The 27,107-nt window shown below is 46.6% G+C and overlaps 2 non-coding genes across 2 annotated transcripts; one reads left to right on the top strand and one right to left on the bottom strand.

The window, feature by feature from the left end:
• Window positions 1-303: 303 nt before the first annotated feature.
• Window positions 304-376, top strand: TRNAF-GAA (transfer RNA phenylalanine (anticodon GAA)). Its single transcript has one exon. It is a non-coding gene; the product is annotated as a tRNA-Phe (tRNA).
• A 15,793-nt stretch (window positions 377-16,169) lies between these two features.
• TRNAF-GAA (transfer RNA phenylalanine (anticodon GAA)) lies at window positions 16,170-16,242 on the bottom strand. Its single transcript has one exon. It is a non-coding gene; the product is annotated as a tRNA-Phe (tRNA).
• Between the last annotated feature and the right edge of the window lie 10,865 nt (window positions 16,243-27,107).

The raw sequence follows: 27,107 nt of genomic DNA on the forward strand, positions 1-27,107 counted from the left end.
CTAAAAGTAACTCTACTCCTCTGTCAGCCTTTCAGGAACATCTGTTTTGTTTCCCTGCTCCACTTCCATATACCCTCAAGAATCATGCTGTTATGAAAGTCATACACGTATACAGAGGTGATGTACATTGACAAGGAGCCTGTGTTGGTGCACTGGGTCATTGCTTTTGAGCCCAGTCTGTCTGTATCCTGTTCCCTGAAACAGCTTCTTTGACTCACAAGCTAACATCAGCTAATGTTGTCTGAAAAAGCTGAAAGATAATTGTGTTCCAACAGGTTTTGTGAAAACCAATGCCAGGACAGGGCTGAAGTAGCTCAGCTGGGAGAGCGTTAGACTGAAGATCTAAAGGTCCCTGGTTCAATCCCGGGCTTCAGCAGTGTTTTCATGTAGTTTTTTGTGCCCAGTGCTGGGCTCTTCAGTACAAGATAGACATGGAGTTATTGAATAGACGTAGAGTTACTGAATAGAGTCCAGCAAAAGGCCAGGAAGATGATGAAGGGTCTGGAGCGTCTCTCATACGAAGATGGGATGAGAGGCCTGGGACTGGTGGCTCTGAGATGTTGTAGAGTCTCCATTCCTAGAAATGTTCAAAAGCCACCTGGATGTGGTCCTGGATGACTGGCTCTAGGTGGCTCTGCTAAAGTAGCGAGTTGGACCAGATGACATCCAGAGATCCCTTCCAACCATTCTGTCTGCAGAGGAGAAAGACACAAGTTTATTTCTACAGCAGAGAAAAGCAAGATTAGTGTCACCCTCATATATTTCCATTAGCAGTAGCCATCTGGCCAATCAGCATAACCATCCGGGCTGACCAACCAGTCAACAAATAGCTGTGATTAAGATTAGGGCATCTGAAGAACCAGACCTACATATAAATAAAAGAAGGTTTATACATTCCTGTCCTTACAGAACCGTTTATTGAGTTCAACTTTCTCTTTTATTTTTCTTTTTTTTTTCTGACAAGCTAATAGCAATGTGGACAGCGACTGCTTCAAAATTATCTCATCACCCGTTCTGAAATCCTAGTGTCTGTCATCTGTTGCAAGATCTGCAACTCTACGTCATGCGCAGAGCCCCCAAATAAACTTCCGTTCTCATTTAAGACACCATCTGTGTCCCATTTCTGCAGCGCTTGGCAGAAATCGCTTCCCTTCTATGGTATATTTGTTCCCCTCGCTGAGCTGCAGTCTTCTTTGAAGGTGGGAATGTCAGCGGGTGGAAGGGATGCCAGCTCTGTGCAAATGGAGATCAGTTTGCTGTGACAATGTCCTTGGGTAGCAGGGTGCTTTTGGTGTTCAGCCTTGCTCAGGTGGTCCCAGAGCAGACTCAAGGGCAACCCACAGCAGGTCTAAAGCCAATACTAGGTCATATTTTGCTACAAAAAGCAGAAGAGGCTTGGCTGGGATATAGGCTGTTAATGAGGGCAAGGGCAGTGCGATGAGAAAGAGCCAAGTAGGGGATGTCATGAATCAGTCCAAACACACCAGAACGTCCAATTGCTGTGGTTCCTTTTATGAAGTAATTGATGGAGTTCATAGTCTTGTCTTCCTATTACGCTATTAAACTAAGCTTTACTGAAAAATTCAGAGAGCAATCGACCAAAAAGCATAAACAGCCTGGGCTTAGGCTCTCTGTCAAACCAGCTGCATGATCTGTGCAAATTGCATCTCTGTGCCTCAGTTTCCTGAACTGTAGAAGTGACACCTGCCTTCCCTTACCTTCCCAAAGTGTGGTGAGAGTTAACTTTCAGGTGAAAGTACTCTGTGTTCTCAGCTTGGTTTTGTGTGTTATCCCAGCACGTGTCCCCACAGATGATGCTGTATTACTCACACACCTCTCAAGTCCTCTTTTTCTCTGACTCCTTTTATTTGCAAGAACTACGAACAGTCATGCTATCCAGGAAAACACAGCCTTCATAATGCTGGCATCAGCGTCACGGAGCTGTGCTCAAGAGACTGTTCCTTAGGAACTCATATGACTTTCAGGTGAATTTACCTCAAACTTGATCGGAAATGAGGAGGGAGGAGAGACAAGAAAGAAAAGGACAGCTCATCTCAGAAGAACAATGAAAGATGAGGTAAATAACGAGGAAACAGTGCAGGAAAGAGGATTATGGACTGGGGATGATGTCAGAGACTACAGAAGCGTAGGACACCTTTGATTGAGACAATTTTAAACAGCCAAGAAGGACTTCCAGGGCTCAGTTTTGGGTCCCGTCTTGTTTAACATCTTTACCAATGATCTTGATCAGGGGATTGAGTGCTCCCTCAGTAAGTTTGCGGATGACACCAAGTTGGGCAGGAGTGTCGATCTGCTTGAGGGTAGAAGGGCTCTGCAGAGGGATCTGGACAGACTGCATCAATATGCAATAGCCAATTGTATAAGTTTCAACAAAGCCTACTGCTGGGTCCTGCAGTTTGGTTACAACAATCCCATGCAATGCTACAGGCATGGGAAGGAGTGGCTGGAGAGCTGCCCAGCGGAAAAGGATCTTGGGGTGTTGGTTGACAGCTGAATGAACATGAGCCAGCTGCGTGCCCAGGTGGCCAAGAAGGCCAACGGCATCCTGGCTTGTATTGGGAACAGTGTGGCCAGCAGGAGTAGGGAGGTGATCGTGCCCCTGTACTCGGTACTGGTGAGGCCGCACCTCGAGTACTGTGTTCGGTTTTGGGCCCCTCACTACAAGCAGGACATTGAGTTATTGGAGCATGTCCAGAGAAGAGCAATGAGGCTGATGAAGGCTCTAGAGAACAAATCTTACAAGGAGCGGCTGAGGGAGCTGGGGCTGTTTAGTCTGGAGAAGAAGAGGCTGAGGGGAGACCGTATCGCTCTCTGCAACTACCTGAAAGGAGGGTGTAGTGAGGCAGGTGTTAGTGTCTTCTCCCAGGCAACCAGCTATAGGATGACAGGAAATGGCCTCAGATTCTGTCAGGGGAGATTTAGACTGGATATTAGGAAAAATTTCTTCATTTCTTTCTCTTTATTCTAAGAGTGGTCAGACATTGGAATAGGCTGCCCAGCGAAGTGGTTGAGTCACCATCCCTGGAGGTGTTAAAAAAATGTGTAAATGTGGCACTTCAGGACATGGTTTAGCAGGCATCGTGGTGATGTGTTGACAATTGGACTTGATGATCTTAAAGGTCTTTTCCAACCTTAATGATTCTAAGATTCTATCATTCTATGACTTTGGGATTCATCTGGAAAGGGAAAACCTGTCATATAAATGGAGATGAGAAAAACTGGGAATAATTTGCCTATCACGGCAAAGGCTAGGAGAGATTGAGTGTTGTCTGTGTGTATCTGGAGGAGACTAACAGATGGAGCATATGTGATTGAGCTAGAAGGCAGTGTGGAAGGAATGGGTTTAAACTGGTTAAGGATGTGCGGTACCAGTAAATTGAAAAGTTTCTACCAGTCAGTATACAGCAGCAATACTGTCGCTGAAAGAGCTCTTCTTTCTTCAGGAAGAGCAACAGCTGCTAGAAAAGTCTTGTAGTGGGTCTTCTAGGAAAGGGGTTTTACCACATGTGGTGGCTGGGAACTAACTTCCCATCCCTAATTTTCATTTTGCTGCACAACTGCCCCTGTTGCCACAGTGGCTAATCACAGAATCACAGAATCACAGAATAGTAGGGGTTGGAAGGGACCTCTGTGGGTCATCTAGTTCAACCCTCCTGCTGAAGCAGGGTCACCTACAGCAGGCAATCACAGTGAAGATACTCAGGTTTCATTAGACATAGCAAAGTGGGTGAAGAAGGCATGGTGAATCAAACCTGTCTCTTCTCCAGTCTCCTTCCCCAAGTAATTTTTAAAATTTTTTTGGAAGAAAAGCTGAGATCTTGTATAAGCCACAAAATCCAGGGGAAATATCTAGGTTTTAGCCTGCTTTTGGAAATGTTGTATTCCTCTTCTCTTTTGAGGCTGTAGCCCAAAACTCCCCTTGGATACTGCTGGCTTAGGTTTAAGCATCCAGCAGCACAGCTTCCATAAACTAATCAATGTCACGTGAAGACTGCTATGTCATCAACCCTCGAAAACAATGAAAGATCAGGAGAACAAGAGCAGCCACAGGTGACATAGGAAGGTAGGACCAAAGAGGGATGTTATTGTCTATAGAGTTTTTGTCTCACTTAGAAGACACTGTCATACCTGACTCTCACTGGCATCGCCCCATGACCACGGTAGACAGTGATATGGGATGGATGTGTGGGTTACATCAAAGATCTCCATCTCTACCAAGTAAGTATAATTCTGGCTAAAAACAGCTGTCAGGAGGGAGTCAGATCCCACAAGCAAGTTGAACAGGGAAGGAGATAGCTCTGACCTTGCCCTTCACCTCCAGATAGCTATTTCTAAGGAGGGCAAAGTGAGAAACAATACTAGGTCTCATTACTCACTAGGATGCAAGCTTTTTTTGCAGTTGTGTTCTCCAACCATTCCACCTCTCCAATTGGTAACAAAACATTGAAAGAGAAAACTTTGACTTTGCAGGAGTGGAGTGGATGGCCACGGGTCCGTCAAACCCTGGGTCAATCAGCAGAGGGTGGTTTGAGAAAATCTCTGATGTAGAGAGCTATGGAACAACCTTTCCTTTGGTTATCCCAGCTGCCAAAATGAGAGGTGCTGAGACATCTACAGCTATCACTTGCCTTAGTGCTACTATGTTTAATAACCCTGATGCATCTGTCCACAAAAATTTGTCTAAAATGATTAAAACTCTCGATCATTTTGGTGATTATTGGTTGATGAGTTCTGTTACTGGTTGCAGACACTTCTGGTGCCTTTTCTCGTTTTGGCGAGAGAAGTGGCCATCACATGGAAGCAGGGACAAGATAGAAGTTCACCCAAACCAATCTCCAGCAAGTTGAATTGATTCAAGGCTGTCTTTCTTCCCTTCCTGTATTCACATAAAGACCCACATTCACTCGAATCCCAGTTGTGCGCATGCTGACTGGACCGGCTGTGTGTGTGTGTGCAGCTGGTCTGCTCTCAGACTAGCCTGTGGAAAGTTTAATTAAAAGCGAGCAGTTTCATGAGAAGACATAACAGAGAGGGAAAAAGAACAGTAATCTCATTTTTCAGCTTTTCGTCAACTCTGCATTGGACTGTCCTCAACCCTTTCCCAACTGCTCTTTTCCTGTCCCCCCCAACAATAAAACAGGCTGGCAAAGGTGGCTTCCATTGGGCAGGTGGACAAGGGAAGGGAAGTCTTGGCCCCCAGGAGTGACAACAGAAAGAGAATCACAGAATGACAGAATGGCAGAGGTTGAAAGGGACCTCTGGGGATCATCTAGTCCAACCCCCCTGCCAAAGCATGGTCACCTAAAGAAAGTTGTGCAGGACCTCGTCCAGGCAGGTTTTGAATATCTCCAGAGAAGGAGAATCCAGAACCCCTTTGGGCAGCCTGTGCCAGTGCTCTGTCACCCTCGAAGTAAACAAGTTCATTGTTTCGTTCAGCTGGAATTTCCTATATTTCAGTTTGTGCCCATTGCCCCTTGTCCTGTCGCTGGGCACCACTGAAAAGAGTCTGGCCCCGTCCTCCTGACACCTACCCTTAAGATATTTAGAGCATTTATAAGGTCTCCTCTTGGCCTTCTCTTCTTCAGGCTAAACAAGCCCAGCTCCCTCAGCCTTTCCTCATATGAGAGGTGCTCCAGTCCCCTCACCATCCTTGTAGCCCTCCACTGGACTTTGTCCAGTAGCTCCTCATCTTTCTTTAACTGGGGAGTCGAGAAATGGATTCAGTACTCCAGATGGGGCCTCACTAGGGCAGAGTAGAGGGGAAGGAGAACATCCCTCGACCTGCTGGCCACACTATTCTTAATGCATCCCAGGATCCCATTGGCCTTCTTGGCAATGAGGGCACACTGCTGGCTCACGGTTAACTTGTCATCTACCAGCACTCCCAGGTCCCTCTCTGCAGAGCTGCTTTCCAGCAGGTTGGCCCCAAGCCTGTACTGGTGCAGGGGGTAAAGCCCTCTAGCAGGGAATAGAAATAACTAGTAACACATTTCCAGAGCGCCGAGTTGCTTGCTGTCTGTGCCGCCGCCTCCTCAGCTTGGCTGCCCTGCCAGCTCCAGGCTGAGTACACCCACCTGCAAGAGTGAGCCAGCCTGAAAAGCAGCTAGGGAAAAGTTCACCTGGAGGGGAAAGCAAGCTCTCCCTGGAGGAGGTGAGAGGAGGACGGGTGATCCTGTGAAATACCATGGCTGCATTTTGAGATGGACTTTCTGGGAGTATGTAAGCTGGGTGAATGGGGAGGCAAGGGGTGCTTGAAGAGGTGTGTTACCACCCTTACTGAGGGGTATAGAGGGGAAGAGTTCATCCAGAAAGTTCAGCTCATTTAGATTAATGAATCTATTGCGTATTCCTCAGGAAATCTCTCTTCTACATTTGCAAACACTGCTTGACTTGGCTGCAATGTGTAAGACCATCTTTTAACTACATTTTTAGACAGCCGCCAGCTCTGGAATTGGACAAATCCCCCAGCACTGCTGGAGGGTTAATGCTGCAGAAGTCTGTAGTCATATTTGGAGGTGCTGAGATGTTTGTGGTGTTTTGTATCCTTCTGCATCTCCTGCCTTGTTTATGTTCGATCTCCAAGAGGACATGTCTGATCCACCTGGGGAGGTCATGACTCACTTCACACACCGTTACTCACAGCTGAGTCTCTCACCTGTCATGCTGGGAATGCTGGCACCTGATTCCTACATGTGTTGCTTGGGTTCCTTATCAGCTCATGTACAAGCTGGTAAATCAGGTTTTTAGAGTTATGGTGTCTTGACGTCAGATACAGCTCCCTTGGAAAATCATCTCTGGGAAGGTCCTACCATGCAGCTCCAGGCTCCTGCAGCCCTGCCGTGCTGTGTCACTGTGTTTCCCCTGTCGCGCACCAACGCAGGAACCTTTACAGGGCTGGCAGGAAAAAGATTTTCTATATTGCCACTTCCCAGCCACAACTGAGAAAACTGAAGGAAAGAAAAACTCCTATATACTGGTGGGTGACCACAAGCTGTCCATGAATTTGGTGAGGATTTGGTCCTGAGTTAGGAGCAAATACTCTCTCTGCCCTGTTGTGGACTCGATGTCTGGTGCCGGCCAGGATTGAGAGAGATGAAAGCCTGATTTTAGAAGCTCACCTCCTGAAGTGATTTCAGTTCCAGAGAGTTATCAGAGGCTCAGGATCTATTTTCCTAGATGCCAAGACCCTTTCCTAAGGACTGTGTAGGTATAACTATGCAAAGTTTACAAGCAAAGCACTCAGACACACAAGCAGAGCTGTGCGCATATGAATTGCTGTCTGTAACAAACCCAAGATAATTCGTGTTGCCTGAGCACATGGAGGGGTTAAGGTTCTGTACAGGTACCTCACATTTGCTCCAGAAATATCAGACAGGTGAGAGGTGCTAATCTACTCAGTGGGGAAAGCCAACTGCCTCTCCAAATCCTAAACTAACAAGTCTCTCCCCAGAGAAGCACTGAAGTTGCAAAGGAGCTGATTTTTATCTCTACTGACTATGTTGAGAGGCTGAGAAAAAAAAAAAAAAAAGGAGCTCTTAACTTAGAAACTTCAGTTAAATGTTTAAAGCTATAGGTGATGATCTGAGAAATTAAGGCTTAAAAATCCTCAGGCTGAAAAAAACCTGCATCCTCAGTGGCTTTACAAGCCTTGTAGCCCTGGTTTTATTTACATATGCTTTTTATTTTTTCTTATTGGCTTCAGCACTAGCGAGATTAGACGGCAAATTTGAAGGCAAGGTAAAGTCTGAAGTCTGGTTTTGTCATGTTTCGGGTTGGAGCTGTAGCTGCAAAACTAGCTTTCCTCAAGCAACAGGCATTCCAGCACATCTGCGGCCACCCATCAAGATCTTTAATGGGGTGGCATTAAAATCAGCAGGCAACTGTACTGCCTCTCACTCAGTCCGAGTAAAGCAAAGCTGCCGCCGTTTTCTATGCTAATTTTATGGTTTTCAAAAGCCTGTTTCATTTCTCCTCCTCCTGCATGTACTTCTCTCTCTCTCCCTCTCTCTCGCTTCTCCTGTGGAGGTGCCAAAGCATCCTCCGTCAATTTGTGAGAACTTCTGCTTGAAAACTAGAGCAGAGAATCACCCACGTAACCAGGCTGGCATGAAAACATCGGAGGCAGAGACACTGACTCAAAATGACTCGAGGAGTTTCCCCGTGTCAGGGTGAAAGAAATGGGAGCCTGGAATCGACTCCACCAAAATCCTTGGGGGACGAGAGACCTGTCCAGCATCTTCTGACCGTGGCCAGTGAACATGGTTGTTGGGAAGGCGTTTTTGCATTTGTTTCTACAGTCTGTTCATTTTTAATTTTATGTGTTTGCTGCTTGCCTGGGATTTGTAGTGTTCCCAGCTCTGCTTTCTTTTTCCTTAAAAAAAAACTCAGCAGGGCAGGCTTTCTTCTAGACATTTCCACTTTCTTGTAATGAGGGATCACAGGGCATAGCTGAATTTCCACAGACCAATGCAAAAGAGAAGTTTCCAGCCCCTGTGACAAAAGTAAAGTAGCTTGAAAAGATGGTTTAAGTGTAGCTTAAAGTCTTACCTACTATCTAGTAATTAAAATCACTTCTGTACTGGATTCTCATACTTTTTCATTAACTACTTTCTTGAATTTGCAGAGCTTTGCTGAGGATGTTTTCTGTACTGCAAATGCTTGTTGGGAACCAAACTGAAATCCACCCACCCTTCTGCATGGACTACCCAGCTCTCCCTAATCTGTCACCTCCTGGGTGCTGCCACAGGCTGACAGAAGAATATTCACTCTTGCCCCAGACTGAATCCCGCCCTGGGCAGGGAAATGAAAAAATCTCCGTATCTCATATGCAACAGCAGGAGCTCCGCAGCCCTCTTTCTCTGGGCTTCTTTGAAAACAATTTGCATATTTAAATAGCCTAGTTCCACTTGTAATGAGCAGTGCTTCATGTTCTTTCCTTTTGCTCCACTAGCACCCTGCAGTCACAAATAAAATTAGGCTTCTCTACGCAAACTGAATATAAAGGATAGCCCATTGCTCCAAAAGTTAACAGCCCAAATACTTAACAGCCTGCATAAAGATCTGAATTGCAACTAATTAATCAGCCATAGATAATAAAGCCAAGACCCTTCAAAGGTATTTTGACTGTCTGTTTACTTCAGTACCTCTGAAGATCTGAGCTGGAGCCAAAAAATATTTTACTATTCTCCAGTTATAGCGTTCAGTGTTCAGAGCAGATCTTGGACAGTTGCTGCACCTGCAAGAGGAATTTTTGTCTTTTTCCTTTTTTTTTTCTGGCAAGACACATGATCAAACCCCATTTTAGGAGACTATTTAGACAAAGAGAACAAATCCTAACTCTAAATTTTCCAAAGGGTTTTTAGATAACCTGAATGGAAGAACTGCCCTGATGGTCATATCTGCCATCTAAAGACCAACACTGCATGAGTCACGCACAACATATCCTTCACCAGGTGAACCAGGACCCTGTGCAGTACAAAATCCAAACAGCTCCCACTGTAAAAGACAGGCAGGGATTGATTTGTGACTCTAAGCTCTGTGTTTTGATAAGCTGACTGTTCACCTGAGCTCTTAGGAACAGCTGGACTCCCCTGTGGATGGTGAAGTGTTAGCTCCCAGGTTGAGGACTGCTGCCCAAGGCTCCTTGGTGCAAACCTCTCAGTTTTAGGTATTTAATGCAGGAAAGACCTTGGTTACCCCAGGCTCCTCCTAAAGTCAGTGGCGAGAGGTGGTGCCTCAGAACACGATTCAGATTGCTGCTGCCAAGATGTTAGAGGCCAGACTCACTGGCTCTGATGGAATGAGAAAGGGCAGGGCTGAACATGCACAGACCTAATTTGCCGTCAGAGTAACTGGATAGCAGCTCCTGTGCACCAACTGCCACAAGGACAGCAGGATGCACAGCTTAAAGTGAGCATGGATGGTCTTCATCAGAATCTGGACTCTACACAGGTGCACAAAAGTGTGCGTTACCTTTACAACCGCACACAAGTTATCTGTTGATGGCACAGTTCAGCTACACCTCCAAGAGCTCTGCACTGCAGCACAAACCGAGCCTTAATGTCTTTATGCCTGGAGTAGTAATCACAGGATTATTGCTCCCATGGCACGCAAATAATAATCCTTTCTTTTCCTCATCTTGTAGCTGCCATGTAATTTAGAAAATTAATCTTCAGGGCTGGGAGTGTCTTTTATTGTCTGTGTGTGCTGTCTGCCTCTATCTCCATTACGGCTAGCTCTTCCTGTCAGATCTCAGAGCACTTTCCAAAGAGACGCTGGGGTACTTTGCCCCATTTTCTGATGGGTGAAACTGAGGCACGAATAAAAGAATTGTCTTCTCTTCAAGCTATCCAGTGGCAGAGCAAGGGATAAAGGAGACTTGCAGTCCAATTAGCCTGTATATTACAGAATCACAGAATCACAAAATCACAGAATGGTAGGGGTTGGAAGGGACCTCTGTGGGTCATCTAGTCCAACCCTCCTGCCGAAGCAGGGTCACCTACAGTAGGTTGTAGAGGACCTTGTCCAGGCGGGTCTTGAATATCTCCAGAGAAGGAGACTCCACAACCTCCCTGGGTAGCCTGTTCCAGTGCTCCGTCACCCTCAGAAGGAAGAAGTTCTTCCTCATGTTCAGATGGAACTTCCTATGCTTCAGTTTACAGTAGGTCCTACATGAACATAAAAAGAAAGCAATAGCAAAAGCACTCCATGGGAATGCAAACTATCACAAAAAAAAACAGTAAAATAGAGTACACGATGCTCAAAGCGTGCCTGCCTCACCACGTGATCTTTTCTTCCGGGTGGTTGTATTGACACTGCAGCAGTGCTTCACGGTGACTCCAAATCAGAGGTCTGGGGGTCTTCTGTCCAACCCCATAAAACACAAATGAGAAAGCACTGCATATGCAGTAACCCCTGGTGTGATCTGCATTCAGTAGTTTCAGTGGGAGCTTTCCCAGGCATACTAACAGATCCAGTCATGCTCCTACACTGACCACATGCCTTACAGGCGTTTTTTCCTGTTTACCTTATTTTTTTTTTTCTGGAGAATTTTTAAGCTCCTGTTGAGGATTTCCTGTTTACTCAGCTGGCTGATCTTTCAGTGCAGTGAGATATAGCTCTGGTGCTGTGCGGTCAGGGTGGATGCGCGCAGACTGACCCATGCCAACGCTCTTGGCGGGGAAAGGTGGAGAGAGGTCTCATCAGGATGGGGGAGAAGGAGAGCAGCAGCAAAGCAGGGCTGAAGGGATAAAGAGAAAGAGGCAGAGATCACTAGAAAAAGCAGAAAATCAGAGCTGAAGGGCACCGGCAGAGCCGTGAGTATTTGTGGGGGAGAGCTGTGGGCTGGAGCAGCACTGCACAGGGGCTCAGGAAAAGACGGTTATCGGGATCTGATGTGCACTGATGGATCAGTGTGGGGGCTCCCGTGCCGAAGGGGACTGAAAAGTGGTGAGAGGAGGGAGCTGCATGTGTGTGGGCTGGGTGAAGGTGCTGGCAGGGCAGCCACCCCCGCGCTGCCTGCCGCCCACTCCAGTTATTCATCCTGCACCTTCCCTCACCGCCTCCCAGTGAGCACGCACCACCGAGCAGCACGGGGCCGCTTTTAACCCTTCTTTGAGCCAAACACAGGGAAACTTGGCAACTTCTGGCACTGAGGCTTGAGCTGAAGCTGTTTCGGTGGGGAGGGGGCCGGGTCGTTGGGAGAATGAGCAGAAAAATAAGCTGCTCTCATCACTTCTGGCAGCACTGCACTATAGACTCTGGGGATTCCTTTATGTCCTGCAGTGTGAACATGGGGGCCTGATTGCTAGCATCAGTGGGAGCCTTTCCTTTGCCTTCCCACAGCTGTGGATTACGCTTCAAAGAAATATGATTGCAGGTACCTCCTTGTGCTGGACTGCAGCTGTGTTAGAGCTGAACAAGCCCAGTGGTCACTGGCACCTCTGTGACAACAGCAGTGCTGGCTCAGATCACAGAATCACAGAATGGTAGGGGTTGGAAGGGACCTCTGGGGACCATCTAGTCCAACCCCCCTGCCGAAGCAGGGTCACCCACAGCAGGCTGCACAGGATCTTGTCCAGGTGGGTCTTGAATATCTCCAGAGAAGGAGACTCCACAACACATCTGGGCAGCCTATGCCAGTGCTCTGTCACCCTTAAAGTAAAGAAATTCTTCCTCGTGTTCAGCTGGAACTTCCTCTGCTTCAGTTTGTGCCCGTTGCTCCTTGTCCTGTCGCTGGGCACCACTGAAAAGAGTCTGGCCCCGTCCTCCTGGCACACACCCTTCAGATATTTCAAAGCATTTATTAGGTCCCCTTGCAGCCTTCTTTTCTTCAGGCTAAACAAGCCCAGCTCCCTCAGCCTTTCCTCGTAGCAGAGATGCTCAAGTCCCCTCATCATCCTCGCAGCTCTCCACTGGACTCTCTACAGTAGCTCTTCATCTTTCTTGAACTGGGGAGCCCAGAACTGGACTCAGTACTGCAGATGGGGCCTCACTAGGGCAGAGTAGAGGGAGAGGAGAACCTCCCTCGACCTGCTGGCCACACTATTCTTAATGCACCCCAGGATTCCATTGGCCTTTTTGGCAGCCAGGGCACACTGCTGGCTCATGGTTAACCTGTCGTCCACCAGGACATCCTGGTCCCTCTCCGCAGAGCTGCTCTCCAGCAGATCAGCCCCTAGCCTACATTGCTGCATGGGGTTATTCCTCCCCAGGTGCAGGACCCTGCATTTGCCCTTGTTGAACTTCATCAGGTTCCTCTCCACCTTACTCTCCAGCCTGTCCAGGTCACACTGAATGGCAGCACAGCCTTCTGGTGTATCAGCCACTCCTCCCAGCTCTGTGTCATTAGCAAACATCCGCCAATACTTTCCATGAGCAGATACTGAGTGAGGAGTAAGAACAGGGCAAATGCACACAACATCAGGCACCTCAAATCTCTTCCACCTCTAAATATCTCTCCCACTATTTGGCTGTTTTCACCTCGGGGGATTTCCTCAATAGGCTGTGGTTTATCAGTTCAGTTGGGCAGAGAGGAACCCGATGAGGATCAACAAGGACAAATGAAGTGTCCTGCACCTGGGGAGGAACAACCCCATGCATCAGTACAGGCTTGGGGCGGACCTGCTGCAGAGCAGCTCTACGGAGAGGGACCTGGGTGTCCTGGTGGACGACAGGTTAACCATGAGCCAGCAGTGTGCCCTGGCTGCCAAGAAAGCCAATGGGATCCTGGGGTGCATCAAGAAGAGTGTGGCCAGCAGGTCGAGGGAGGTTCTCCTTCCCCTCTACACTGCCCTGGTGAGGCCTCATCTGGAGTGCTGTGTCCAGTTCTGGGCTCCCCAGTTCAAGACAGATGAAGAGCTACTGGAGAGAGTCCAGCGGAGGGCTACAAGGATGGTGAGGGGACAGGAACTTCTCTCCTACGAGCACAGGCTGAGGGAGCTGGGCTTGTTCAGCCTGAAGAAGAGAAGGCTGAGAGGGGACCTAATATATACTTACAAATATCTGAAGGGTGGACGTCAGGAGGATGAGACCAAGCTCTTTTCAGTGGTGCCCAGTGACAGGACAAGGGGCAATGGGCACAAATTGAAGCAGAGGAAGTTCCATCTGAACATGAGAAAGAATTTCTTCCCTCTGAGGGTGACGGAGCACTGGAACAGGCTGCCCAGGGAGGTTGTGGAGTCTCCTTCTCTGGAGCAAGACCCACCTGGACAAGGTCCTCTACAACCTACCGTAGGTGACCCTGCTTGGGCAGGAGGGTTGGACTAGATGACCCACAGAGGTCCCTTCCAACCCCTGCCATTCTGTGTGATTCAGCACCCCATCATAAAGCTCTACTCCAAATACTTATCTGCATTGTGGCAGGCCCATCGAGAGGGTCTGAGATCAGGGTGCCGCTGGCACACCAAGGAGAGAGTTGAGGGGGATACAAAGTCCTCAGTAGGGAGAGATATAGTGTCAAAAGCAAATACAACTGGTCTGTCCTACTCTGTGGGACTAAGGCCATCTGGTAGGTCACATCTCTCATGGTGCTATAAGCTCTTCCCTCCACCGCCTCAACAGAAATATGCTCATTATGTCCAGACCACGTCTTGGGAATGGCTCCTGCCCCCTGCTGTCCCCTGAACAGTGTCTGGACATTGACTGGGAGTGCACAAGTAGGCACACTTAAGTAGTGTGGAGGAGCACTGGGCAGTGCTCGAGCCTAAGCACAGGCCTTATTTAGATTTCCAGCACACTCGTTAAACCATGAGTATTGCACCAGCGCAAAATATTTTTTAGCGGGACTGCTTGAATACTAAACCTGTGCCATCCCACTGTTCTCTGACTCATGATCTGTGTGTGTGGTATCTGATTTACTTCTGCCCTTAGGGCCCAAGGCTGCATTTCTCTAGTGTGGTAGATGAGGTCAGAGCAGTTCAGCATAGCCACAGTGTGTAAGCTGCTCTTAAACCTGAGGACAATGCCTGGGATGTACATACACAACCGTCTGATGTCTGTTTTCATAACAAAATGAGGCCCCGGACGTATACTGAATTTGATATAATTTAATCCTGCACACAGACCATGCAGGGGGCTCTGACCTACTGTCATCCAGTTCGGGGACCAGGAAGCTCATTCCCAATTTAGATGCAGACATGGACAGTAAAGGGTCAAAGGGAAAGTATTTTCTGCCTGATACATCCCCGAGCCAGAGGATCCTGCCTGAGTACATCATGTCTGCAAAAGGTAGTGATGGGTGAGGAGCTGTTATATTTCCTGAGCGATGCAGGAGGGCAATGTATGTTCCGGCCCCATCTGCTAGAGAGTGGTGGCTGTTGATATAGAGGCATTTGCCCATCAGCACCCATGGTATCTCTTCAAGGCACAACCAGGTTATGATGTTGTGGAGTTATGCATAAGTTGAAATTCACACCCTGATCAGGGAAGTAATGTCCTGGAAGTGCTGCAGGATCTCATAAGCTTACGCTCAGAGGTTAAAGTGCACCACCAGAATGAAAGGGAGAAAGAAGAAGTCTCTGCCCTATTATGGAGGAGAGACTGGATGAGTATTGGTGTTGATGTTTGAGAAATCAATAGTAAAAGGTTCACTGCTTCTCACTTCCTTTTTTTTTTGGACAACTGGCAATTCAGGTCTTGTCTCTGCTGTTTGCCTGAAGGACTCCACAGATCAAGAGTTAGTCAGAAAGGGATGGAGAACAAAACTCAAAACACTGTTACTTGGCTGTAGAACAATTTGGGGTGCTCACATAGTGAATATTATTCTTTTACAAAGGTCAATGTAATAGTAGAAAAGGTTCAGGAAACGGTAGAAAGCTTCATCAGAGATCTGGAGCTGTTTCCTTATGAGCAATAGGTAGACACACTAGAACTCTTCAACCTGGAAAAAGACAAATTTTGGGGAGAGGAATTTCTTCAAGGTCAGTTGTAATTGAGACTAAAATTAACTCTTTTTGGCAGGGTATTTTTCCTTTTGCCATACCACAGCTTTGATTTCCTGCATGGTCCTATGCACCAGTGGGTCAACATTACTACCTCTTTATGGGGCACTCCATGACATAGGACTAGGAACAGGCAGTTGAAGGTTGCGGGAAAAAAAAAACCCTTTACACCACTGTTTTTGCTGAAGCCCTTGAATTGTAAAACTGTGTTTCTGTTTCATAGACTCAGTATAGAGGAGGTTGGAAGATATCTCTGGAGGTCATCTGGCCCTACCTTCCTGCTCCAGCAGGGCCACCTACAACCAGTTGTCTAGGACTGTGTCCAGGCAGCTTTAGAATATCCACAAGGATGAAGACTCCAGAACCTTTCTGGGCAACCTGTGCCAGTACTCAGTCACTTGCACAGTAAAAAACATTTCCTAATATTCAGAGGGAACCTCCTGTGTTGAGTTTTGTGCCCTTTGCCTCTGGGGACCACTGAAAAGAGGTTAGCTCTGTCCTCTTTGCACCTTCACTTCAGGTATCCATATACGTTGATAGGATACCCCCTGATACTTTTCATCTCCAGGCTGAACAACCGTCTCAGTCTTTCCTCATAGGAGAGATGCTCCAGCCGCTTCATCTTCATGGACCTTTGCTGGACTCTCTTTAGCAGCTCCATATCTCTGTAGAGCCCAGCACAGGGCACAAAAATCTACAGGAAAATACTGCTGAAGCCCGGGATTGAACCAGGGACCTTTAGATCTTCAGTCTAACGCTCTCCCAGCTGAGCTACTTCAGCTCTGTTATAGTACTAATTTTCACAAAAACTGTTGGACCATTACTATCTTTCAGCTTTTTAACATTCACGTTGGACACTTGACTCTTGTCTTGTCACTGAAAGCCACTGGGAATAGCCTGACTTCAGTTTCTTTACACCGTGCCTTTAGATATTTATATACACTGGTGAGATTGCCCTGTGTCTTCTCCTCTCCATCATTCCACGGGACTTTGTGCATGGCTGAACTACAAAGGGTTTCAGAAGCAATGAGAGAAATGCAGAAAGTGAGTTTCATTAAAAAGTGCTACACACAAGTTACCCTAAAACCTTTCTTCTTCCAAGTTTGGGAAGTCTTTAGTCTGCAGATTGCTAGGAGCTGGGAGAATACAGTAGAGACACTATTCTGTGATTTTCTTCCTGACATTGTAGATGTTTGTCCCAAGTTCACTGCTGTCCCAGACTCCTTTCTCAGTCTGTTATGCAGAAGCAATGTGCCTACAAATAAAACAGCCAGTGACTAGTGATATCTGGAGTAGGGAAACCCCTCAAAGCTTTTGGGATCTGTGTGGAGTTTGACCTGCCTATTGTCCTACAGGCAAATGAACCATGCCTTTCGTCTCAAATACAATCCCACCACAAGAACTCCATTCAGGTTGCCTAAATATACATAATCATTACTATTTGTGATACCTTAGTCTATACCAGCTATCCCACAGCTCCTACTCCAGAGGACTGTAGGCTTTCTTCATGACCCATCTCAAATCTTTCAGCCTTTTGATGATGGCTTGAATGCTCTTGGGCCACCTAAAAAGCCCCTAGCACCTAGGAATATAGTGTGCCCTCTAGGGTAGGTTAATTGTCCATCTAGTCCAGTTCTCTGCCTCTGAAAATGGCACAGGGAGATGCTCCATAGAAGATCACGTGAGTGTGGCTGCAGTCCATTCCCCTTGAACCATATTCAAGAGGCTGGAAAAAACATCTCCATCTTGTCTTTCAGCATCAGCTATGGATCTATCACCAATGTTTAAGCCTATGTTTAAACACCTGGCCCAAACATAAATTATCAGAGACCAATAAGGTGAAAAAATAACCAAGACTGTTGAATGAGAATGGCTTTGTTGAATAAATGCACGAGATGGGAATAAGTCTTGCACCCACATTTCTAATAGTAAGACCCTTTCAAACAAATTTACTCAGAGGTTGGACTAAGCTGTCGGTCTGTAGAGCCCACATCATCCATGCCCTGTTGGCTGTGAGTAGGTGACAAGGAGCCATCTGTAGGTTTCTCGCTGGGAAAGGGAGACGTGACAGGTAAGTTTTTGTGGAAGCCTGGCTCACCCTTGACTTAGCTCTGCCCCTCCAGCTGACCCATTTTTGCTTCACTGGCTTTCTCCTTGTCAAGGAAAGCAACTGTAGAAACCAAAGCAGTTCTGTTTCTCACCAGCTTTCCTCAGACAGGAAAAAATGATCCCAGCATGGAAACTGTGGTATTTGACAACCCACTCTGCCTTGCTGGAAATACTCAAGCTTCAGCTGGGTACAAATTTCCTGCTGAAAGAAGAGCTATGTTACCACTTTGCAGATGCTAGCAGTGCTGGTGGAAATTACGAAGTGAAGGATCTGATAAAAAACCAGCCTTGAAGGAAGTGCTATATTGCAGCTAAATTAAAAATTTGAGAAGCTGGGAAGCTGGCTTATTCAAATGGTAAAACATTGTAAGTAAAAGTCTATGAGCAAAGTCATCAGAAGGAAGACTTGCGTTGCCAATTTAACATGTCAGATGGAAGAAATTGGAAGCTTAGACTTTTCTTCATTGAAAAGGAGGAAATGAAACCTGTCCTTCTGGCTCATTTCAGACCTAGAGGCTGGAGCTCCGTAGACAGCTGTACTAAGGACAGTGAATGAAGTGGGAGGAGTGAAGTTGGGGTGACCGCTCTAGCTGCCTTGTGGGCAGGTCAAAAGTGCTGCTTTTAGCAGATGCTGTTTTTTTGAGCCAGAGCTGAGGACATCGCACCCTGCCACACACATGTCCAGCTCAGTGTTGCACTGTGTAAATGCAGAGATTTGGGAAAACTGTTTTGGCAGCCTATCCACTGTCATGAAAGAGAGACAGACAGCCACCATGATCTCCTGCTGGAAAAATACCCTGTCCCCATGACACTTATTTCCCTCAGTGACACTGTGCCGGTTTCCATCTGTCCCCAACTTTGTTCTCCTGTGCCAGACACTTGCTAACAGGTAGCCTTCACCTTTGATTTCCTTCTGGTGGTTTCCTCAGGTCACTTGTGTGTCCTTTGCACCAGGGGGTCTGTAGAGTGTGGGTTCCCCAACTCCAGGGTCCCTGTTGTTGTCTCTCACCTGTCCTCATTACCCCTGCAAAAACTCGTGTTTCATTCACATGTTGAATACTGTCTGTTTTGTTTTGGTGTCCCCATCCCAGGAAGGATGTGAAAAAACCTAACCCATGAAAGAGGTAATAAAGTCACTTCCACATAGGGAGTTACTGTGTAAATCATGTTTATTTCGTCTGGAAAAGGAAAGGGTAAAATGAAGGATATTATAGGATCTAGAGAAAAGTCATTAGGGGTTGATTGGTTACTATGTCTTCTGATGAAGGGTTATCAGTTGAAATGACCAAATACCAAGCTCAAAGCAAAGAAAAAGGAGGAGTTTCTTCATACAATATCTTGTTATTTGTGCAACTCACTGATGCAGGGTATTACGGATCCCTGAAGTACACAGACATTCAAAAGGTGACTGAGCAGAATAATGGAAGGAAAAAAATTCCTTGAAGAGTGCAGATATGAAGATTTGGTTCATGCATTTCCTGAGCCACATATCTCTGGAGAGTAGGAGAGTATTTCATAATATAATATCACATTCTTTTTTCTGTTATACTCTTCTATAGGCATTAACTCATGGAAAATTTTGCAGAGTGGGTTTTGAGCTAGATGTTCTGTACATCATCTCTGGTACCTTCCTATACTCATGCCCTGGTTCTTGAGACATCAGGAAAGTGTCAGCCTGTTAAATCACTTTGGCACGATGGGCAGAGATATGTTGGAGGTGTCATTTCATCAACCAACTGTTTAATCTGCCACTCCCACACATGTGCTTGAGGCTTTGGTCATGTCAAACAGATGACAGAAGATCCCTCTGTCCCCACTTTCCTTCCTCTCATTCTTCCACTCTTCCTGTCACTCAAGGCTGATCTGCCTGTGCTTTTTAAAATATCCATCTGGCGTCAGCCAGATGCAGCTTTCAAAAGTTATCTCATTACATCCCTGTAAAAAGCTGCCACTGAATACTTAGCCCAACAGCTGATTTACCTGGCCATGCTGAGAGGCATGAAGCTGGCCTTTGTGGGCCAGCGTGGGTTCATCATCCCTTACTGAGTGCACTCTCTTTTTTAATTGGGGGTCAATGCATCAAACAGATGTAGTTGTAGACAGCTGACCTTTTCTACCCAACTCAGCACATCAGATTTGTCATAAATTTTAGTTTTCATTGCAGACTTCCTGGCACCAAGCTATGGCAGTGGTGGGATTTTGTCCTATTTCTTCACTCTTAATCTAGCTCTCTGCACCAGGAGAGTGACAGACAACTGCAGGGTTGAGATGCTATCGCTTTTCACATACTGACTTGGCTTTGATGTGTCAAATACAGCACGTGTTCCTCCTTTCGGTTTCCTGAAATCTTCCCTCTCATTACACTGAGTGGGCTTCTGGTTTACTTGAAAAAGCGGTTTTAGTGATTATCTCTATTTTGCTGTCACTATTTTCTCTTCTTTCTCTTTTTCCAGACTTTTCTGAAAATGATCTCATTAAGAACATAGAACTCCTGTTTCTGAAAAAGGTTCCTTGAGGTTTGCAAAGGTCTTCTAGCAGGAAGATTGCTTGTCTCCATTTTCCCTGCAGTTTAACAGACCCCCAAGTGAGCCCATTAGCAAAAATGGACTGCTTGAAAAAATTCTACAAAATATGCAATGGCATCAGCAATAGGTCTGAAATGTAAGGCTCCAGTAGGCAACAAACTGTGTTTGCAAACCTCATCTTTGATGACATTTAATATGTTAGGGAAAGAATGAGATAATGGCACAAAGGGGACTGTGGGTGCTTGCTACCTACTGCAATAGCTGTGAGGGGATGTACTAAACAGGATGGAATACAGGGCCTGAGATAACTCAGTTGTTATTCTGACGAGATAAATACGTCTTTGAAAAACAGAGTTAATGAAAGCCGACTGCCAAACTATGCTTTCCTCTGTAACTCTGATGTCTAAAAGATGATGAGATTGTTAGTCCATCCTGCAAGGGGTGGGGGGGTGTCACTAGGGGTTCTTTAAAATTCTCGTTTAAGTTTTGGCTCTTGGGAATCCAGGCTATGAATAACAACACTGCTGACCTTATGTGCAGAATCACTGTGCTTGAAGCATGTACCTTGGATGGAGGGATGCTGGCGGTGGTCCTGCTGTTCCCTATGAGAAATTATCTGTGTTCAGATTAATATTTTCAGTCTGCCCTGTAGTGAAATACTCACATACTCACTGGTAGGGAGGCACAGCGAGAACAAACCCCAGACCAGGCACTGAAGTTCTCCCCAAGTCTAAGTCACTCTTTTCTGAGAAAACTATGTTTCAGTGTTTGCTCTAGTGACTCTGTTCTACAGAGACTTGAGAGATCTTGGATGTGTTTGACTCAGAGTGATGGGGCATTTTGAAAAAGCAGAGGTCTATGTTCATCAGATCCGTGTTTCCAATCAGACAAAGGAAGGTACTTGAGGTAGAACTCTCTGAACTTTATGAAGGTACCTCAGCTACTGTGCAGAAAAGAGAGGGCAATGCCCTTGTCCTTTGTTGTGCCCTGCATGGACCCAAGCCGACCAGACAGCAGGAGAACTCCTAGTCTAGGAGTTTTTTCTTGGAGCTAAGCACTGAGAGACACAAGTCTCAGCCTAAATTTGTTTTGTGCCAATTAGTGAATATTGCAATCCTGCAGTTACTCTCAGCATAGAAGTCCTGTTGCTTTTCCCAGGCTTAATAACATTAGCAGATCCTGCTCTGCCTGCACAAACTCACAATGCACTATGCCTTCCCCAGGTCTTGCTTTCAAGATGGATCACCTGCTCCGATTTCAACCCATCAAAACTTCATTTTTAGAAGGGTAAACCAAATGCATTTGGGAATCACTTTTTTAATAACTGTCAATAGACCAGAGCAATAAAATGGGTACTAAGAAGGCAGAAAAACAGCACCAAGAAAACCCTTGTAAAACTAACAGGTGCATTGAAGTGTGTGGGTATGTAGCTATATTTGTAAGACAATAATACATAAACCAGGTGGCATATTACCTCATTAGCAATCCACTTGTCTTGCCAAACAGGGTTTGGTCAGATTCCCTGAGAGGTTTCCCAGAAACACATAAAATAAGTAGTAAACAACCCTTCCCGGGGTTTGGGAAATATCCCAGCCGCCTTCTGAAGTTTTTCTCTGTTTTGCAAAACACCTAGAAGTTATTGGGAGAAAAATTAGGGAACAAAGGAGAGGGAATAAGAAGAGTATAGGCAGAATCCACGGTTATCAGCTTCACATTGAAAAGCATAAGAATGATTGCTTGGACAGTGATGGTGTCTTGATGTATAAATGGGTTTGTTACTTAACTCTGGTGATTCATGCTGTCAGGCACAGGGATGAGGCAGCTGCCAAATTTGATGCTGGAAAGGAATTTTCTCTCCCAGAACAGACTGTCAGGGACTTTGTAAATCTAAGGGGTCAGTAAAAAGGGACAGCTACTGATACAATGAACATGTGGACAGGCAGGGGAAATATCCCAGAGCACAGCAACACTAGGATGTTGCTACCTCACGGTAACAAGCATGCCCCCAGAATTGGAGAACGACCCTTTAGCCCTTTCTCTCACAGCTCCTGTAGACCTGTAATCTGCAAAGGGATGACTCTGGTGGACTAGGCGAGTAAGACTACTCTTCTGTTTCCTGTGGATGAAGACTGGATGAAAAGTATTTTTCACATCACCTATTTCATCCACATTTCTAAATAAAGCCTAACTGAAATTATAGGAGTCTTAGCTGTTGGGTGTTTGGGATAGGTTTTTTTATTCTTTTGTTTTTAAAGAATGTCTAAAGAACTTGTTCCAGTTGTCTGGAAGGAAAGAGACAGAAAGAAAAAGAGAACAAAGGGAAAGAGTAGAGATATTTGAGATAATTTTAGCTATTCTAAATGCCACAGGCAACCTGCACAAATATTTGGAGAGAGGAGATGGGGAAGGAAGAAGGAAAAAGTTCTGTGCTGGTTATTCAGTCTCCAAATTAAGGGGAGGAAGGTGTCTTTTCAGAGACCTATCAGGATCTTACCTGGTAGCTCTTGAGTAATTGCTTTTTGAGCCTCTAAGGTCTTTTCTGCACTCTACCAGGCCACAACACAAACTCATGCAGAGCTAATAGGGCCTGATGGGGAAACACTTTGTTTAGAGAGCCAAGAAAAGAAATAAGACACTCTCAGGCTGGGTGAATAGGGGTGGCCAACATGGATGATGTGAATTCAGGTCCCTTCTTGGTCCGGATTCTTGTGTCCTAGGTGAACACCTGAGGAGGTACTGCTGGACTGGGAGAAGATTCTGTTACTCCTTGTGGGATCCCTACACTGTATGTGACTGAAGCAGGGAGATGGTGCTAGCGTTCCTGTGATATATGGGATGCATGGGCTGGTGTCTATATTCTGAGCTATACTTTGGTCTGACCTGATGGATGTTTGATCAGTTATCCAAAATAGTAATGCTTTTGCAGAAGATGCTGGGCTACTTAGCTATGTGGAGGTTGGAACTCTTCAGATGTAAAGAAATCACAGTTCATGTCCTGGTTAAAAAGAAGGATGTTGTGAAAGTAGTTTTCTACAACTCCCGGGAAGGGCACCCTACCCCATGATTATTCTGTACAGTAACATGTTAATAATGTAAGTGATAAACAGGATTTTAAGACCCACTATGTCTGGAACTAGAGCTTTGCATGGAGGTCGGTGTTCAGTCGGCTTCCTGCACGACTTCTGGCAGAAACATGTGGGCACCCTGATGAGATTGTTTTGCCCTCACACGACTTGACGTAGCGGACAAATGGTGCACATCCAGCACATGCAAAATTTAGGGGGAGAGTTGGAGGATTTTGGACAGCAAGTGGTGGATGGGAAGGAGGGGTCTGCAGGTGTTTACAGTGGGGGTCAGAGAACTCCAAATCTCAGGGTTTTCCCCTCCACCACAAACTCCCTAAGCACTGACATCACTTCAGAGAGCCTGCCAGGCTCTGAGCAAAGCAGCACTGCAGGCACCCTCTCCTCCTCCCCGACGCAGAGCCTGGAGAGGAGGGAAGATGGCTGTAACCCCCCCCTAGGGCAGACGCCACATTTGGGGAGCCATGCCCACAGTAAGCCTATTTTAGCTGTGCCCCAAGGATGCTGCCCTGGCCCATTTTCACCCTCTGACAAGCTCACCTGGCAGATTGCCTCTCCTTCCCGTTTGCAGGCAGGTTGGGGAAAGGCAGGAACGTGCAGCAGATATGATCTCTGGCACACACGCTGCTCATCCCTTTTCTTTGCCCCTCTCCCCACTCCCACTCACCCCTCCTCCCCCACACACCCACCCACCTCGGTGTCTCATTCAGGGATGGCTCACAACGCTTCTGGTAGCCGTGAGGATGGATAATAACCTCTGCCAGGCTTCTCGTTAAGGAACCCATTAGTATGGAGCTGCTGCCTTTCCCTCCCCTTTCGTCTCCCGCAGCCAAACCCGACTGCTGAAAAACAGAAAATGGGGGTGTGAGGTGGGAAATCCAGGGCACCGCATCCTCCCACACAGCATGGGTTGTGGTTTTTTTGAGAAGGTCAGTGGATAGGCCACCATCTGTGTCAAGATGGGAAAAACAGTGGCGATTGGCAGAGAAGGCTTGGTTTGGTTGCCTGGATGCCCCTGCATCTCCCCCGCAGATCCTTCCCTCTCTCTGTTGCAACATTCCTGTGAGGATCCATGGAGAGCTTGATCCTACTGTGCCAGATTGAGCTGCCACTGCCTCCCCAGCATCCTGGGATCTGCAATCAGGAGCCCTGGAACAGGGCAGCACTTCCTGTCCCATCCCTATAGCCCTACAGCAGGACCGTCTCTCCCTAGGTCATGTCTGAAGGATGTTAAAAAAATCATTTTTCAGTCCTAAAATCACTAAATTCAGGCATAAAGGACAAGGTCCTCTGTGGCCTGCTGTAGGTGACCCTGCTTCGGCGGGAGGGTTGGATTAGATGACCCACAGAGGTCCCTTCCAACCCCTATCATTCTGTGATTCTGTGATAAACAACCCTGGATAAAATTGCAGCTGCTGATTCCCCCACACACACAGTTTTTTTCTCCCCCTCCTCCCTCCCCCCCACCCCGACTTTTGCCCTGGATGAGGCTGAATAGAGCTGTGGGGAAAAATCTTCCCTTCTCGGCAATCTTATACCCAGATAGGACCTGCCCTCCTGAGACACGGCCTCCACGAGGAGAAAGGAGATTTATTAAATTCCCAAGGTCATGTGGGGAGGCACTAGCAAGGAAAAGACTTGTGTCAGGATCACTTCTGTCCCAGGAGCATGCTTCATAGAATCACAGAATCACAGAATCACAGAATAGTAGGGGTTGGAAGGGACCTCTGTGGGTCATCTAGTCCAACCCTCCCGCCGAAGCAGGGTCACCTACAGCAAGCTGCACAGGACCTTGTCCAGGCGGGTCTTGAATATCTCCAGAGAAGGAGACTCCACAACCTCCCTGGGCAGCCTGTTCCAGTGCTCCGTCACCCTCAGAGTGAAGAAGTTCTTCCTCGTGTTCAGCTGGAGCTTCCTCTGCTTCAATTTGTGCCCATTGCCCCTTGTCCTGTCACTGGGCACTACTGAAAAGAGCTTGGCCTCATCCTCCTGACACCCACCCTTCAGATATTTGTAAGTATATATTAGGTCCCCTCGCAGCCTTCTCTTCTTCAGGCTGAACAAGCCCAGCTCCCTCAGCCTCTCCTCGTAGGAGAGATGTTCCAGTCCCCTCACCATCCTTGTATCTTCTTAATCCTCTGTCCTTAAAGGATGCCTCCTTCCCTGTCCCTGTCCTCCTCATGCTGTTTCAGAGCAAACTGCACCTCATGTGGGACCTGTCCCATGGAACTTCTAGGTCTCAGGCTCTAACTAGGACATGCACCTCCACCTAACACACCTTTTTTTTTTTTTTACATGCTCCCAAATACACACATTTCTAAGTGCAGAGATGTGCAGCCCCTGCAGTGCTTTGCTCCTATGGACCCAGTGATCTTCAGCCTGAGACCACCAAGCAGTTGTGTTCACTGTGTTGGTAGTGACATGCTGGGGAGATGTCACACTGTGCCAAAGTTTTTTTGGGGGAAGGAAAATGTTCTGGAGAGCTTGAAACAGCAACTCACTCCCCAGCTCCTGCTAGCCCTGATCTAATATGTCTTTTAGTGATGTTTGGGGCATCATACATTTGCAAAGAAGAAATTAGTACCGTCTGCTGCTTGCTTCTCACGTTTTTCTGTTTCCCCTGAGCTTCCCTGCTGTCCCTAATTATCCATCTCTCATTTACAGGGACTTAAATAATGGAAATGGAAAAGATGGTTGAATTAGACTGGGACTAAGATGCGCTGAATGAAGCTCCTTTACCTTCAGATGTGACCTAACGTTACCCTTTCTGTTATTAGTGATGCAGGCTCCCCATTACCACGTGAGACAGCTGCTCTGTTGTTATCTTGAGCCGAGGCAACACAGCTCCTGCTCTGACTCAAGCTGTGGCTCCCCGTGGCTAAGAGAGATCAACAACAGAGAGCAGGGATGCTTAGAGAAAATCCTTTGTTAACAATGATGCCTGGGGGAGAAGAAAATAAGGGAAATAGCTTAGAAGAAGGAGAAGCAGAAGGAAAAAATTGAAAAAAGGTAAATTGAGTCACCTCAGAGTGATACAATTGCTAAAAACGGGTGAGTGGTGGCCTAGTTTATGGCTTCGCAATGATGATGGCTGTGAAAGCAGATAGCTGAGAACTGACAGATGTCAGCACACAGAGCTCTAGAGACATGGATTTGGCTGAGAGCAGGAGTCTTGTGACCTACTGTGACCATGGAAAGATCCCACGTCCATTTGGTACCCTTTGTGATGTCTTAACAGAGCCCACTGCAAAGAGGCAGACACTTATTCCTATTAAGAAAGAGGCAAAGCATCCTGCACCCCATTGGAAATCACTGTCCAATCATTACAAGAAAGAAGAAAATATAAAAAAACAATGTCCACAAAATGAGTTATAATAATGCATTTAGCGTTTCCTTTACTTTTAGGAATGCCTTAGTAATGAGGAAACCTGGGTTGAAACCCTAGTGCCAAATTAGGCAGAACATGGCTTTGAACCCACCTGGAGTGTTGTCTGAAGACACCTGTGTGGCCAAATCCTAGCCTGACTGTCAAAGGCAGGTTTAAGCATGTCTGGGATTTCAGTCTGAATGAGAGCAAATAACACTTTTATAGGGGATTTGTGTGTGCCTACAGAAAATACCCCTATCCATCTATTCAGTGAGGCAACAGCTGATGCATGGTTCAGGCATATTTCTGGATGGACAGAAGCCTAGACTACACACATTTACAGGTGAAGGGATCTAGACCTGCATACAGAAATATCTTGCTTAACATGTCCCCATTATGAATCTGGAGTTCTCTAACCCAGTTTGGGGGCATTGGCCAGAAGGAAGTTAGCAAGGAATTTGAGAATAAAGTTAGCATGGAGGTGTCCAAACAAACATGGCTATTGTTGTTATTGCATATCTTGGAGGATACCTACAATACCATGTGCCAGGAGGCTTCAGCA

The sequence above is a fragment of the Opisthocomus hoazin genome, chromosome 3 (genome assembly GCF_030867145.1).
Source record: "Opisthocomus hoazin isolate bOpiHoa1 chromosome 3, bOpiHoa1.hap1, whole genome shotgun sequence".
Taxonomy (NCBI): Eukaryota; Metazoa; Chordata; class Aves; order Opisthocomiformes; family Opisthocomidae; genus Opisthocomus; species Opisthocomus hoazin.